Source organism: Pristiophorus japonicus, chromosome 3, assembly GCF_044704955.1.
Source record: "Pristiophorus japonicus isolate sPriJap1 chromosome 3, sPriJap1.hap1, whole genome shotgun sequence".
Taxonomy (NCBI): domain Eukaryota; kingdom Metazoa; phylum Chordata; class Chondrichthyes; family Pristiophoridae; genus Pristiophorus; species Pristiophorus japonicus.
The window spans coordinates 328,628,847-328,645,320 of NC_091979.1; the positions used below are offsets into that span (position 1 = coordinate 328,628,847).

The following is a 16,474-nucleotide window of genomic DNA, read 5'->3' on the forward strand; positions in this document are numbered from 1 at the left end:
CCAACAAATGCCCAGTTTTAGGTGTGTACCCCTGCAACTTATTGCATTTCATGTGCACATCTAAGAACTTGTTAAATGTGGTGAGGGTTTCTGACTGCACCACACTTTCAGGCAGTGAGTTTGAGACCCCCACAAACATCTGCATGCAGAAGGTTCACTTCAAATCCCCTTTAACCCTTAAACTAACTACTTTTAAATTATGCAGCCTGGTTGTTGAACACTCCACTATGTGAAATAGACCCTTTTAATCAACAATATCTAGGCCGCTCCTATTTTTATACACCTCAATGCTGTCGCCCATCAGCCTCCTCTGTTCCAAGGAAAACAAACCCATCCTATCCAATCTGTCCTCAAAGCAAAGTTGCTCCACTCCCCGCAACATCTACGTAAATCTCCTCTGTACCCTCTCCAGCGTATTCATGTTCTTCCTTCAATGCGGTGACCAGAACTGCACGCAGTACTCCACCTGTGGCCTAACCAGAATTTTATACAGTTCTAGCATAACCCACTTGCTGTTCTGTTCCTTGCTTCTGCCAATAAATGCAACCATTCCATATGACTTCTTAACCAACTTTTCCAACTGGCCAGCTACCTTCAGGGATCTGTGGACAAGCAATCCCAGTTACCTTTGTTCCTCTACACTTCTCAATGTCATACCAGTTGATGTGTATTCCCTTTCCTTGTTAGCCCTCCACAAATGCGCAATCTCTCACATCCCTGGATTAAATTCCATTTGCCACTGCTCTACCCCCTTATCAGTTGATTGATATCTTCCTGGAGTCTCCAGCTTTCTTCTTCATTATCAACCACACTGCCTATTTTAATAACACCTGAAAACTTCGTAATCATAACACCTATATTCAAGTTTGGATCATTGATAAATACCATAAAAAGCAATGGATCTGGCACTGAAAACTGTGGAACCCCACTGGAAACATCCTTCCAGTCACAAAAACACCCATCAAACATTACCCTTTGCTTCCTGCCTCTGAGCCAAATTTGGATCCAATTTGCCACTTCGCCCTGAATCACATGGGCTTTTACTTAGAAAATGCATAATCATTAAATGTTATCCAGCCTTCATGGGAAAACATCATTAATTGACTGATGATCTTCATTTGCACAACTAAAGAAATGTTAACTGAAGGAGAGTCCTTAATTGAATAACTTATCTGTGCTCTGCACTTTACCTCTGAATCCATAAACCATTTTGGACACTGTGCTTTAGAAGTCTGCTTCTAAATGTTCCTTGCTGGTAACATGTACATGGGACGTTGGAAACAGTGAGATAGACTGTAGTGCAAGGGACTGGTTATTGTGAAACAGCAAAGAAAATATCCATCTGGAAGAATACCATCGAAAAGAAGTGTGGCCCTAACAGCCAAAAAGAAGATGAAGTGCTGAGCCCTTTTCAGCAAAAAATTATTTTCCCAAACATTTCTCTGACCGAATCTTCACAAAACAAAAATGATGCTTTTAAAGTCATTAAACCTGAATTTTCGTGCACCCGAATCTTCGGAATCAGATGCCTCTCGTTGTGCCGACTGAATCCATGTCCCTTTCAATATTCTGCTGACATGCACACTATTAAATGTGCCACTAACTTATACAATCAAAGAATAAGGGAATGGTTGCAGCCCGTCGAGCCCATGCCAACTCTCAACAAGTCTCACTCCCCTGTCATTTACCCACAGCTGTGCAATTTTTTTCATTCGGATACTTATCCAACTCCGTTTTGAACGATAAGATTGAGTCTGACTCCACCGCTCTTTAGAGCAGTGTATTCCAGATTCTAACCACTTGCTGAGGAATGGCCACTCCTGTTCCTATGTACAAAGGCAGAGAAACACGGGATCAATTCCTGCCACACTCACAACCTTGCTAAATATAGCACCGTCATTCTATTCTCGTGACACAAGCTCCAGAAGTGTAGTCCAGCTGTTGAGGTTAAAGCTCTGGTTATGTTCCCAACAATGTTACTGCCACAGCGTTTCTGTAGTGTAGTGCTTATCACGTTCGCCTCACACGCGAAAAGTCCCAGGTTCGATACTGGGTGGAAACATTATGCAAACGTGTTCAATTAATGATTAGATAAAATTGAATCATTCATATTAGTGGTTCAATATGAACAGAGTGCAGTGTCTCACGATGCTGTTCCATTTGCTGATTTCTCTCTACAGTTCTGTTCACACTCAAATTCTGCACAGTGTCTCTCACTCCCTCCCGTTTCCAGCCCTGACGCTGGAGAAACCATATCTCAAAGCTGCACATTCCGTGCATTCAGGTCAGCTGTGAGAGATTATTAAAGGATCCTGCCACGCCACCACGCTTCACAACAGAAAATTAACGCCACAAACAAACCCATCGACTAATCGCTCTTCCCCAGCTCCAGAGTGAGTGAGGGCGGGACAAGCCCTAACTTCCGCTCCCACACTCTCCAATCAGCCGCTGCCGGCGGAAAGCGGAGAATGCAGCATCAAATAGCGGTTTACCGCCCTTCACTGGGCTGCAAAATGCCACCGTTCGAGACAACGCTCCCCGTACACCGAACAGCAGCCTCATAAGATGCTTCATCTCAGCTTCCTGAGTTCGAGCCCCAGCTTGCACGAACACTTCTTCACTGGAAACACCATTAATTATCTGATTGCCACGTTTTGCATCATGAAAGTAATCCTAACCGATAATTATATAATCATAGAGGTTTACAGCATGGAAGGAGTCATTTAAGCCCATCGTATCTGCACCAGCCAACAAATGCCCAGTTTTAGGTGTGTACCCCTGCACCTTATTGCATTTCATGTGCACATCTAAGAACTTGTTAAATGTGGTGAGGGTTTCTGCCTGCACCACACTTTCAGGCAGTGAGTTTGAGACCCCCATAAACATCTGCATGCAGAATATTCACTTCAAATCCCCTTTAACCCTTACACTAATTACTTTTAAATTATGCAGCCTGGTTGTTGACCACTCCACTATGTGAAATAGACCCTTTTAATCAACAATATCGAGGCCCCTCCTTATTTTATACAGCTCAATGCTGTCGCCCATCAGCCTCCTCTGTTCCAAGGAAAACAAACCCATCCTATCCATTCTGTCCTCATAGCAAAGTTGCTCCACTCCCAGCAACATCTACGTAAATCTCCTCTGTACCCTCTCCAGCGTATTCACGTTCTTCCTTCAATGCGGTGACCAGAACTGCACGCAGTACTCCAGCTGTGGCTTAACCAGAATTTTATACAGTTCTAGCATAACCCACTTGCTGTTCTGTTCCTTGCTTCTGCCAATAAATGCAACCATTCCATATGACTTCTTAACCAACTTTTCCAACTGGCCAGCTACCTTCAGGGATCAGTGGACAAGCAATCCCAGTTACCTTTGTTCCTCTACACTTCTCAATGTCATACCAGTTGATGTGTATTCCCTTTCCTTGTTAGCCCTCCACAAATGCGCGATCTCTCACATCTCTGGATTAAATTCCATTTGCCACTGCTCTACCCCCTTATCAGTTGATTGATATCTTCCTGGAGTCTCCAGCTTTCTTCTTCATTATCAACCACACTGCCTATTTTAATAACACCTGAAAACTTCGTAATCATAACACCTATATTCAAGTTAAGATCATTGATAAATACCATAAAAAGCAATGGATCTGGCACTGAAAACTGCGCAACCCCACTGGAAACATCCTTCCAGTCACAAAAACACCCATCAAACATTACCCTTTGCTTCCTGCCTCTGAGCCCAATTTGGATCCAATTTGCCACTTCGCCCTGAATCACATGGGCTTTTACTTAGAAAATGCATCATCATTAAATGTTATCCTGCCTTCATGGGAAAACATCATTAATTGACTGATGATCTTCATTTGCACAACTAAAGAAATGTTAACTGAAGGAGAGACCTTAATTGAATAACTTATCTGTGCTCTGCACTTTACCTCTGAATCCATAAACCATTTTGGACACTGTACTTTAGAAGTCTGCTTCAAATGTTCATTGCTGGTAACATGTACATGGGACGTTGGAAACAGTGAGATAGACTGTAGTGCAAGGGACTGGTTATTGTGAAACAGCAAAGAAAATATACATTCTGGAAGAATACCATCGAAAAGAAGTGTATCCCTAACAGCCAAAAAGAAGATGAAGTGCTGAGCCCTTTTCAGCAAAAAATTATTTTCCCGAACATTTCTCTGACCGAATCTTCACAAAACAAAAATGATGCTTTTAAAGTCATTAAACCCGAATTTTCGTGCACCCGAATCTTCTGAATCAGATGCATCTCGTTGTGCCGACTGAATCCATGTCCCTTTCAATATTCTGCTGACATGCACACTATTAAATGTGCCACTAACTTACAGAATCAAAGAATAAGGGAATGGTTGCAGCCCGTCGAGCCCATGCCAACTCTCAACAAGTCTCACTCCCCTGTCATTTACCCACAGCTGTGCAATTTTTTTCATTCGGATACTTATCCAACTCCGTTTTGAAAGATAAGATTGAGTCTGACTCCACCGCCCTTTAGAGCAGTGTATTCCAGATTCTAACCACTTGCTGAGGAATGGCCACTCCTGTTCCTATGTATAAAGGCAGAGAAACACGGGATCAATTCCTGCCACACTCACAACCTTGCTAAATATAGCACCGTCATTCATTTCTCGTGACACAAGCTCCAGAAGTGTGGTCCAGCTGTTGAGGTTAAAGCTCTGGTTATGTTCCCAACAATGTTACGGCCACAGCGTTTCGGTAGTGTAGTGGTTATCACGTTCGCCTAACACGCGAAAGGTCCCCGGTTCGAAACTGGGCGGAAACGGTATGCAAACGTGTTCAATTAATGATTAGATAAAATTAAATCATTCATATTAGTGGTTCAATATTAACAGCGTGCAGTGTCGCACGATGCTGTTCCTTTTGCCGACTTCTCTCTCCAGTTCTGTACACACTCAAATTCTACACAGTGTCTCTCACTCCCTCCCGTTTCCAGCCCTGACGCTGGAGAAACCATATCTCAAAGCTGCACATTCCGTGCATTCAGGTCAGCTGTGAGAGATTATTAAAGGATCCTGCCACGCCGCCACGCTTCACAACAGAAAATTAAAGCCACAAACAAACACATCGACTAATCGCTCTTCCCCAGCTCCAGAGTGCGTGAGGGCGGGACAAGGCCTAACTTCCGCTCCCACACTCTCCAATCAGCCGCTGCCGGCGGAAAGCGGAGAATGCAGCATCAAACAGCGGTTTACCGCCCTTCACTGGGCTGCAAAATGCCACCATTCGAGACAACGCTCCCCATACACCGAACAGCAGCCTCATAAGATGCTTCATCTCAGCTTCCTGAGTTCGAGCCCCAGCTTGCACGAACACTACTTCAATGGAAACACCATTAATTATCTGATTGCCACGTTTTGCATCATGAAAGTAATCCTAACCGATAATTATATAATCATCGAGGTTTACAGCATGGAAGGAGTCATTTAAGCCCATCGTATTTGCACCGGCCAACAAATGCCCACTTTTCGGTGTGTACCCCTGCACCTTATTGCATTTCATGTGCACATCTAAGAACTTGTTAAATGTGGTGAGGGTTTCTGCCTGCACCACACTTTCAGGCAGTGAGTTTGAGACCCCCACAAACATCTGCATGCAGAATGTTCACTTCAAATCCCCTTTAACCCTTACACTAATTGCTAAATTATGCAGCCTGGTTGTTGACCACTACACTATGTGAAATAGACCCTTTTAATCAACAATATCTAGGCCCCTCCTTATTTTATACAGCTCAATGCTGTCGCCCATCAGCCTCCTCTGTTCCAAGGAAAACAAACCCATCCTATCCAATCTGTCCTCATAGCAAAGTTGCTCCACTCCCGGCAACATCTACGTAAATCTCCTCTGTACCCTCTCCAGCGTATTCACGTTCTTCCTTCAATGCGCTGACCAGAACTGCACGCAGTACTCCAGTTGTGGCCTAACCAAAATTTTATACAGTTCTAGCATAACCCACTTGCTGTTCTGTTCCTTGCTTCTGCCAATAAATGCAACCATTCCATATGACTTCTTAACCAACTTTTCCAACTGGCCAGCTACCTTCAGGGATCTGTGGACATGCAATCCCAGTTCCCTTTGTTCCTCTACACTTCTCAATGTCATACCAGTTGATGTATATTCCCTTTCCTTGTTAGCCCTCCACAAATGCGCGATCTCGCATGTCTCTCGATTAAATTCCATTTGCCACTGCTCTACCCACCTTACCAGTTGATTGATATCTTCCTGGAGTCTCCAGCTTTCTTCTTCATTATCAAGCACACTGCCTATTTTACTATCACCTGAAAACTTCTTAAACATAACCCCAATATTCAAGTTTAGATCATTGATAAATACCATAAAAACCAATGGACCTAGCACTGAAAACTGTGGAACCCGACTGGAAACTTCCTTCCAGTCACAAAAACACCCATCAAATATTCCCCTTTGCTTCCTGCTTCTGAGCCAAATTTGGATCCAATTTGCCACTTCGCCCTGAACCACATGGGCTTTTACTTTCATGACCAGTCTGCCATGTGGGACCTGAGTGAAAGCAATAATAAAATCTATATACACTACATCGTACGCACTCCTTGATCGACCCTCCTGGAGACCTCCTCCAAAAATGTAATCAAGTTAGTAAAATGCAAACCATCCTTAACAAATCGTGCAGACTGTCCTGATGAACCAGTGTCTTTCGAAATGTAGAAAAAGTATAGTCGTTAAATGTTACCCTGCTTTCATGGGAAAACATCATTCATTAACTGATGATCTACATTTGCACAACAAAAAAATATTAACTGAAGGAGAGTCCTTAATTGAATAACTTGTCTGTGCTCTGCACTTTACCTCTTAAACCATTCTCCATTTAAGACACTGTGCTTTAGTGGTATGCTTCAAAATGTTCATTGCCGGGAATATATATACAAGAGTGGGGAAACAGTGAGATAGACTGGAGGGCAAGGGACTGGTTGTTGTGAAACAGCAAAGAAAATATACATTCTGGAAGAATAACATCGAAAGGAAGTGTGACCCCAACAGCCAGAAAGAAGATTAAATACTGAGTCGCCTTCAGCAAAAAATTCCTTTCCCAAACATTTCTCTGACCGAAACTTCACAAAAAAAAATGATGCTTTTAAAATAATTAAACCAGAATTTTCGCGCCCCGAATCGTCTAAATCGGCTGACTCTCGTTGTGACGACTGAAGCCATGTCCCTTTCAATATTCTGCTGCCATGCACACTACTAAATGTGCGACTAACTTATAGAATCAAAGGATAAGGGAATGGTTGCAGCACGGAAGAAGGCTATTCGGCCCGTCGAGCCCATGCCAACTCTCAACTAGTCTCACTCCCCTGTCATTTACCCACAGCTGTGCAATTTTTTTCCTTCGGATACTTATCCAACTCCGTTTTGAAAGATAAGATTGAGTCTGACTCCACCGCCCTTTAGAGCAGTGTATTCCAGATTCTCACCACTTGCTGAGGAATGGCCACTCCTGTTCCTATGTATAAAGGCAGAGAAACACGGGATCAATTCCTGCCACACTCACAACCTTGCTAAATCTCGCACCGTCATTCTATTCTCATGACACAAGCTCCAGAAGTGTAGTCGAGCTGTTGAGGTTAAAGCTCTGGTTATGTTCCCAACAAAGTTACTGCTACAGCGTTTCCGTAGTGTAGTGGTTATCCCGTTCGCCTAACACGCGAAAGGTCCCTGGTTCAAAACTGGGAGGAAACTTTTTGCAAACGTGTTCAATTAATGATTAGATAAAATTAAATCATTCATATTAGTGGTTCAATATTAACAGAGTGCAGTGCCTCACGATGCTGTTCCATTTGCTGATTTCTCTCTGCAGTTCTGTAGACACTCAAATTCTACACAGTGTCTCTCACTCCCTCCCGTTTCCAGCCCTGACGCTGGAGAAACCATATCTCAAAGCTGCAGATTCCGTGCATTCAGATCAGCTGTGAGAGGTTATTAAAGAATCCTGCCACGCCGCCACGCTTCACAACAGAAAATTAAAGCCACAAACAAACACATCGACTAATCGCTCTTCCCCAGCTCCAGAGTGAGTGAGGGTGGGACAAGCCCTAACTTCCGCTCCCACACTCTCCAATCAGCCGCTGCCGGCGGAAAGCGGAGAATGCAGCATCAAACAGCGGTTTACCGCCCTTCACTGGGCTACAAAATGCCACCGTTCGAGACAACGCTCCCCCTACACCAAACAGCAGCCTCATAAGACTCCTCATCTCAGGTTCCTGAGTTTGAGCCCCAGCTTGCACGAACACTTCTTCACTGGAAACACCATTAATTATCCGATCGCCTCGTTTTGCATCATGAAAGTAATCCTAACCGATAATTATATAATCATAGAGGTTTACAGCATGGGAGGACTCTTTTTAGGCCCATCGTATCTGCACCGGCCAACAAATGCCCAGTTTTAGGTGTGCACCCCTGCACCTTATTGCATTTCATGTGCACATCCAAGAACTTGTTAAATGTGGTGAGGGTTTCTGCCTGCACCACACTTTCAGGCAGTGAGTTCCAGACCCCCACAAACATGTGGATGAAGAATGTTCACTTCAAATCCCCTTTAACCCTCATACTAATTACTTTTAATTACTGCCCCCTGGTTGTTGACCACTCCACTATGTGAAATAGGCCCTTTTAATCAACAATATCTCGGCCCCTCCTAAATGCTAAGCGTAGTCAGGCCTTGTTACTACTTGAATGGGAGACTGCCAGGTGCAATAGGCTTTTGCTGCCGCCACAGGCCGCTCATTGGTCTGCACACACACTGCCGTTAATCCATCAACAACCTATTTGCTGCTCGCTCTCTCACTTTCCTTTCACCATTTCTTTCCTGCACATTCTGCTTCTGCTGCACAAATGCAAGGGGATTGGCGCAGGGGGCGAAAGAACGCAGAACAGGAAAATAAGTTTGCAAAAAACCACTCGCTGGCGGAGTGGCACCAGGACGCCTCAGCAGAGAGGAGCGACAAGGTACATCGAAACATGTGAGGGAGAAACAGCAACAGAACAAAGAATAGTGCAGGAAGAGCAGCAATTCACTGCAGGAAGAAAGCAAAGCCGACTAGCATGCTGCTGGAATGCATTGGTGTTAATGTGAGGAGTGTTACAAATGAGATTGACGAGTCGCAGGCGTCACTTGCCACATGGGATGCTGAATTGTGGCTATAACAGAGACCTGTTATAAAAATGTGTAGGATTGGAAATTATACAATCCTGTCGATTTGAGAATGGTCAGACATCTTTTTGGGAGAGTAGAGATTTGGGGATGGGGAGATTGTGTGAGTGACTTGTGGGTAAGTGAGGGAATGGTGAAAGTCAGGTAGTTTTGAAGCTTGCGGCAAGGCAATGAAGGGAGTAGGGCTTGTAGTTTGTTTGTGTGGGAGGCAGAGCAGAAAGAGGTGGGGGTGGAAAATGGTGAAATGAAAATTGAGTGCTGGTTACTTTCATGAATGCACAGAATGAGACAAAGAAATGAAGTATGGCTGTATGTCCATTTAAGTAAAGAAAAAGTCATTTCGCTCGTGCCTATGGCCACACTACTCTGAAAAGGCATTATCTCATGTGATCTCTGAAGCTAAACGGAATCATGCCTAGTTAGTGCTTGGATGGGTGACAGCCTGATGTTGGAGAGCTATAGTGATAGGGGATTCAATTTTAAGGGGAATAGATAGACGTTTCTGCGGCCGTAACCGAGACTCCAGGTGGTATGTTGCCTCCCTGGTGCAAGGGTCAAGGATGTCTCGGAGCGGGTGCAGGGCATTCTGAAAAGGGAGGGTGAAGAGCCAGTTGGCTTGGTGCATATAGGTACCAAGGCTGTAGGTTAAAAAAAACGCTATGAGGTCCTACAAGACGAATTTAGGGAGCTTGGAGCTAAATTACAAAGTAGGACCTCAAAAGTAGTAATCTCAGGATTGTTACCAGTGCCACGTGCTAGTCAGAGTAGGAAGCACAGGATAGCTCAGATGAATACGTGTCTTGAGGAGTGGTGCAGAAGGGAGGGATTCAAATTCCCGGGACAATGGAACCAGTTCTGGGGGAGTAGGGACCAGTACAAACATGATGGTGTGTACCTGGGCAGGTCCAGAACCAATGTCTTGAGGGGAGTGTTTGCTAATGCTGTTGGGGAGGAGTTAAACTAATATGGCAGGGGGATGGGAACCTAGGCAGGGAGACAGACAGAAGTAAAATGGGGGCAGAAGCAATAGATAGAAAGAAGAAAAGTAAAAGTGGAGGGCAGAAAAACCAAAAACAAAAAGGGCCACATTACACCAAAATTCTAAAAGGGCAAAGTGTGTTAGAAAGACAAACGTGAAGGCTCTGTGCCTCAATGTAAGGAGTATTCGGATTAAGTTGGTCGAATTAACTGCGCAGATAGCAGTTAACGGGTATGATGTAATTGGCATCACGGAGACATGGCTCCACGGTGAGCAAGGCTGGGAACTCAAGATTCAGGGGTATTCAACATTTAGGATGGATAGACAGAAAGGAAAAGGAGGCGGGGTGGCGTTGCTGGTTAAAGAGGAAATTAATGCAAATTAGCTTGGATGATGTGGAATCGGTATGGATGGAGCTACAGAATACCAAGGGGCAGAAAACTCTAGTGGGAGTTGTGCACAGACCAGCACACAGTAGTACTAAGGATGGGGACAGTATCAAACAAGAAATTAAGGAAGCATGCAATAAAGGTACAGCAGTTATGATGGGTGACTTTAATCTACATATTGATTGGGCTAAGCAAACTGGTAGCAATGCGGTGGAGGAGGATTTCCTGGAGTGTATTAGGGATGGTTTTCTAGACTATATGTCGAGGAACTAACTCGAGAGCTGGCCATCCTAGACTGGGTATTGTGTAATGAGAAAGGAATTAGCAAACTTGTTGTGCGAGGCCCCTTGGGGAAGAGTGACCATAATATGGTAGAATTCTTTATTAAGATGGAGAGTGACACAGTTAATTCAGAAACTAGGGTCCTGAAATTAAGGCAAGGTAACTTCGATGGTTTGAGGCGTGAATTGGCTAGAATAGACTGGCAAATGATACTTAAAGTGTTGACGGTGGATAGGCAATGGCAAACATTTAAAGATCACATGGATAAACTTCAGCAATTGCACATCATTGTCGGGACTAAAAATAAAACAGGCAAGGTGGCTCAACTGTGGCTAACAAGGGAAATTAAGGATAGTGTTAGATCCAAGGAAGAGGCATATGAATTGGTCAGAAAAAGCAACAAACCTGAGCACTGGGAGAAATTTAAAATTCAGCAGAGGAGGACAAAGAGTTTAATTAACAGAGTGAAAATAGAGTGTGAGAAGAAGCTTGCCGGGAACATAAAAACTGACTGCAAAAGCTTCTATAGATAAGTGAAGAGAAAAAGATTAGTGAAGACAAACGTAGGACCCTTGCAGTCAGATTCAGGTGAATTTATAATGGGGAACATAGAAATTGCAGACCAATTTAAAAAATACTTTGGTTCTGTCTTCACGAAGGAAGACACAAATAACTTTCCGGAAGTACTAGGGGACCGAGGGTCTAGTGAGAAGGAGAATCTGAAGGATATCCTTATTAGACGGGAAATTGTGCTCGGGAAATTGATGGGATTGAAGGCCGGTAAATCCCGGGGGCCTGATAGTCTGCATCCCAGAGTACTTAAGGAAGTGGCCATAGAAATAGTGGATGCATTGGTGATCATTTTCCAACAGTCTATCACCTCCGGATCAGTTCCTATGGACTGGAGGGTAGCTAATTTAACACCACGTTTTAATAATTGAGGGATAGAGAAAGCGGGTAATCATAGACTGGTTAGCCTGACAACAGTCGTGGGAAAAATGTTGGAATCAATTATTAAGAATGAAATAGCAGCGCATTTGGAAAGCAGTGACAGATCGGTTCAAGTCAGCATAGATTTATGAAGGGGAAATCATGCTTGCCAAATCTTCTGGAATTTTTTGAGGATGTAACTAGTAGAGTGGACAAGGGAGAACCAGTGGATGTGGTGTATTTGGACTTTCAAAATGCTATTGACAAGGTCCCACACAAGAGATTGGTGAGCAAAATCAAAGCACCTGGTATTGGGGGTAATATACTGACATGGATGGCAAACTGGTTGGCAGACAGGAAGCAGAGAGTCGGGATAAACAGGTCCTTTTCAGAATGGCAGGCAGTGACCAATGGAGTGCCGCAGGGTTCAGTGCTGGGACCCCAGATCTTTAAAATATACATCAATGATTTGGATGAAGGAATTGAGTGTAATATCTCCAAGTTTGCAGATGACACTAAACTGGGTGGCGGTGTGAGCTGTGAGGGGGGTGCTAAGAGGCTGCTGGGTGACTTGGACAGGTTAGGTGAGTGGGCAAATGCATGGCATATGCACTACAATGTGGATAAATGTGAGGTTATCCACTTTGGGGGCAAAAACGCAAAGACAGAATATTATCTGAATGGCGGCAGATTAGGAAAAGGGGATATGCAACGTGACCTGGGTGTCATGGTTCATCAGTCATTGAAAGTTAGCATACAGGTACAGCAGGTGGTGAAGAAGCCAAATGGTATGTTGGCCTTCATAGCTTGTGGATTGAGTGTTGGAGCAGGGAGGTCTTAGTGCAGTTGCAAAGGGCCTTGGTGAGGCCTCAACTGGAATATTGTGTTCAATTTTGGTCTCCTAATCTGAGGAAGGAAGTTTTTGCTATTGAGTGAGTACAGCGAAGGTTCACCAGACTGATTCCCGGGATGGCAGGACTGACATATGAGGAGAGACTGGATCAACTGGGCCCTTATACACTGGAATTCATTGGATAAATTCAAGAGGGAGTTCAATGTGGCCCTAGCGGCTGAGGGGATCAAGGAGTATGGAGAAAAAGCTGGCAAGGGATACTGAGGGAATGATCAGCCATGATCTTATTGAATGGTGGTGCAGGCTCGAAGGGCCGAATGGCCTACTCCTGCACCTATTTTCTATGTTTCTATGTTTCTATGTTTCTAATGCATAGAATGAGAAAAATAAATGAAGAGCAGCCGTATATCGATTTAAGTAAAGAGAAATCCAGAGTGCCAACGCTTACAGCTACACTTGTCTGAATGCACTCGATCTCGTCGGATTTCGAAAAGTAAACAGATTCAGACGTGGTTAGTACTTGTGTGGGAGACTGCCAGGGAATACGAGGTGCAGTAGGCTTTTGCTGCCGCCACAGGCCGCTCGTGGTTCTGCACACACTCTGCCGTTAATCCATCAACAACCTTTTTTTGCTGCTCTCGCTCTTTCACTATTTCTTTCCTGAACATTCTCCTCCTGCTATACAACTTCAAGGGGGTCGGAGCAGGGTCCGAAAGAATTCAGAAGAACAAAATAAGACAGCAAAAAAACACAAGCTGGCGGAGGGGAACCAGGATGCAGCATCAGAGATGAGCGACAAGGTGCATCGAAACATGGAAGGATCAAACAGCAACAAAACAAAGAAAATGTAGTAAGAGCAGCAATTCAATGCAGGGAAAAATCAAAGCCAATTAACATGCTGCTGGAATGTATATTGTTAATGTGAGGAGTGTTACAAATCCGATTGCCACATGGGAATCCTGAAATGTGGTAATAACAGAGACTTGGCTTAAAAATGGGAAGGATTGGAAATTATACAATCCTGGCGATTTGGGGGCGGTGGAAGCTTTTTTGGGGGAGGAGAGAATCGGGGATGGGGAGATTTGCGGGAGAGCGATTTGAGGGGGTGAGAGATTTTGAGGTTGGCGAGCGTGAGATTTGGGGGTGAGTGAGTGAGTGACTTGGGGGTCAGTGAGGGAATGGTGAAAGACAGGTAGTTTTGAAGCTTCGTGCAAGGCAATGAAGGATAGGGCTTGTAGTTTGTTTGTGTGGGAGGCAGACCAGCAAGAGGAGGGGGAGCGGGAGGAAAATGGTGAACTGAAAGTTGAGTGCTGATTACTTGTATGAATGCATGGAATGAGCTGTCTGTCCGTTTAAGTAAAGAGAAAGCCTGTGCGATGATGCTTACGGCCACACTAGTCTGAAAACGTCCAATCTCGGAAACTACTCAGAGACAGGCTTGGTTAGCACTTGGATGGGAGACCCCCTGGCAATACCAGGTACCATAGGCTTTTGCTGCTACCACAGGCCGCTCGTGGGTCCGCACACACACTGCCGTTAATCCATCAATGACCTTTTTGCTGCTCTCTCTCTCTCTCTCTCTCACTTTCCTTTATCCATTTCTTTCCTGAACATTATCCTGCTGCTACACAAATGCAAGGGAGTCGATGCAGGGGGCGAAAGAACGCAGAACAACAAAATAAAATATTAAAAGACCACATGCTGGCAGAGGGCCACCAGGAAGCAGCAGTAGGGAGGACAGACAAATTGCATCGAAACCTGGGTGGGACAAACAGCACTCCTTCCGCTGCCTGCGCTTGGCCTCTTCATGCTCTTTGCACTGAGACTCGAAGAGCTGAATGCCCTCCTGGATGTACTTTCTCCACCTTGGGTGGTCTTCCACCAGGGTCTCCCAGTTGTCAGTGGTGATGTCGCACTTTGTCAGGGAGGCTTTGAGGGTGTCCTTATATCGTTTTTGCTGTCCTCTTTTGGCTCATTTACCATGAAGGAGCTCTACATAAAGCATTTTATTAGGGAGTCTCGATTCTGGCAGGCGAACTATGTGGCCTGCCCAGCGAAGATGATCGAGTGTGGTCAGTGCTTCAATACTGGGGATGTGAGCCTGATCGAGGACACTGATATTGGTGCGCCTGTCCTCCCAGGGGATTTGCAGGATCTTCTGGAGACATCATTGGTGATATATCTCCAGCGACTAAAGTTGCCTTCCAGACATCGTCCATGCCTCAGGGCGGGTATTACTACAGCCCTGTAGACCATGAACTTTGTGGTAGATATGAGAGCCTGGTCTTCAAACACACTTTTCCTCAGATGGCCGAAGGCTGCACTGGCGCACTGGAGGCCATGTTGAATCTCCGCATCAATGTCTGCCTTTGTTGATAAGAGGCACCCGAGATATGGGAAATGGACTACGTTTTCCAGGGCCGCACTGTGGATCTTGATGATTGGAGGGCAGTACTGAGCAGCGGTGACATGCTGGTGGAGGACCTTTGTCTTGCGGATGTTAAGCGTAGGGCCCATGCTTTCATATACCTCAGTGAATACATTGACTATATCCTGGAGTTCAGCCTCTGAACATGCGCAGACGCAGGCGTTGTCCGCCTATTGCAGCTCAGTGACAGAGGTTGGGGTGAACTTTGATCTGGCCTGGAGACCGCATAGCTTAAACAGCTTCCCACTGGTTCTGTAGCTTAGTTCCACTCCACCGGGGAGCTTGTTGATGGTGAGGTGGAGCATGGCATCGAGGAAGTTTGAAAAGAGGGTTGAAGCGAATATGCAGCCCTGTTTGACCCCAGGCTGGACATGGATTGGGTTTGTAATGGATCCGTTGGTAAGGATCACGGCCTGCATGTCATCGAAGTAGGTGAAGGACGTTGACAAACTTTTGGGGCATCTGAAATGGAGGAGGATGCTCCGTAGACCCTCGCGATTGATGGTGTCAAAGGCCTTTGTAAGATTGAAAAAGACCATGTATAAGGGCTGGCGCTTCTCGCTGCATTTTTCCTGAAACTGTTGCACTGCAAATATCATGTCTGTTGTGACCATAGGGAACGAAACATGTAATGTTGCACAAGGTAGGCAAAGCCATAAAACAGCTCAAGAATAAAAAGTCTACTGGTGCGGATGGAATCCCTGCTGAGGCGCTAAAGTATGGTGGAGAGGCGCTGATGGCGCGGATACATGACCTCATCTCTCTGATCTGGAGGGAGGAGAGCATGCTGGGAGATCTCAGAGATGCAGCGACTGTGACCATTTTTTAAAAAGGGGAAAAGTCCGATTGCGGAAACTATAGGGGAATCTCCCTGCTATCAGCCACTGGGAAAGTTGTCAATGGAGTTCTCCTCAATCCTCTTCTCCCTGTGGCCGAGGAGCTCCACCCGGAATCACATTATGGTGGTAACAAGCCTTAAGAAGAGCGACAATTTCAGTCCGAAGATGTCTATTCCGGAAAGCTCTCATATTGTTATGTTTTCCTTTCCGGAGACTGTGAATGAAGTAGAGAATTTCTCTTTCCTGATTGGAGCACGAGGCCCAAATGATAACTGGTACACCTCTGAGATCTCACGGTCTTTACATTGCCCTCTAGTACATAGCATCAAAGAACATGTCGGCGAAGGTGATTCTGTATCAAGTAAGTTCATATTCCACATAGATGCCAGCAGAATAATGTGTAGTTGTTCCGCCAACTGCACAAACCAGGCCTATGTATTTACAGAATGCGCCTCACATTCAGAGTCTTTGCCATGACATTGCTGGGTGACTAATGCAATTAGTAAGTCCAACAAGTTAGATCTCATGTGACTTCAGTAGTGT

The 16,474-nt window shown here is 45.0% G+C and overlaps 1 non-coding gene across 1 annotated transcript; it reads left to right on the top strand.

Moving 5' to 3' along the window:
* The first annotated feature begins 4,736 nt into the window (after nucleotides 1–4,736).
* trnav-aac (transfer RNA valine (anticodon AAC)) lies at nucleotides 4,737–4,809 on the top strand. Its single transcript has one exon. It is a non-coding gene; the product is annotated as a tRNA-Val (tRNA).
* Nucleotides 4,810–16,474: the final 11,665 nt, after the last annotated feature.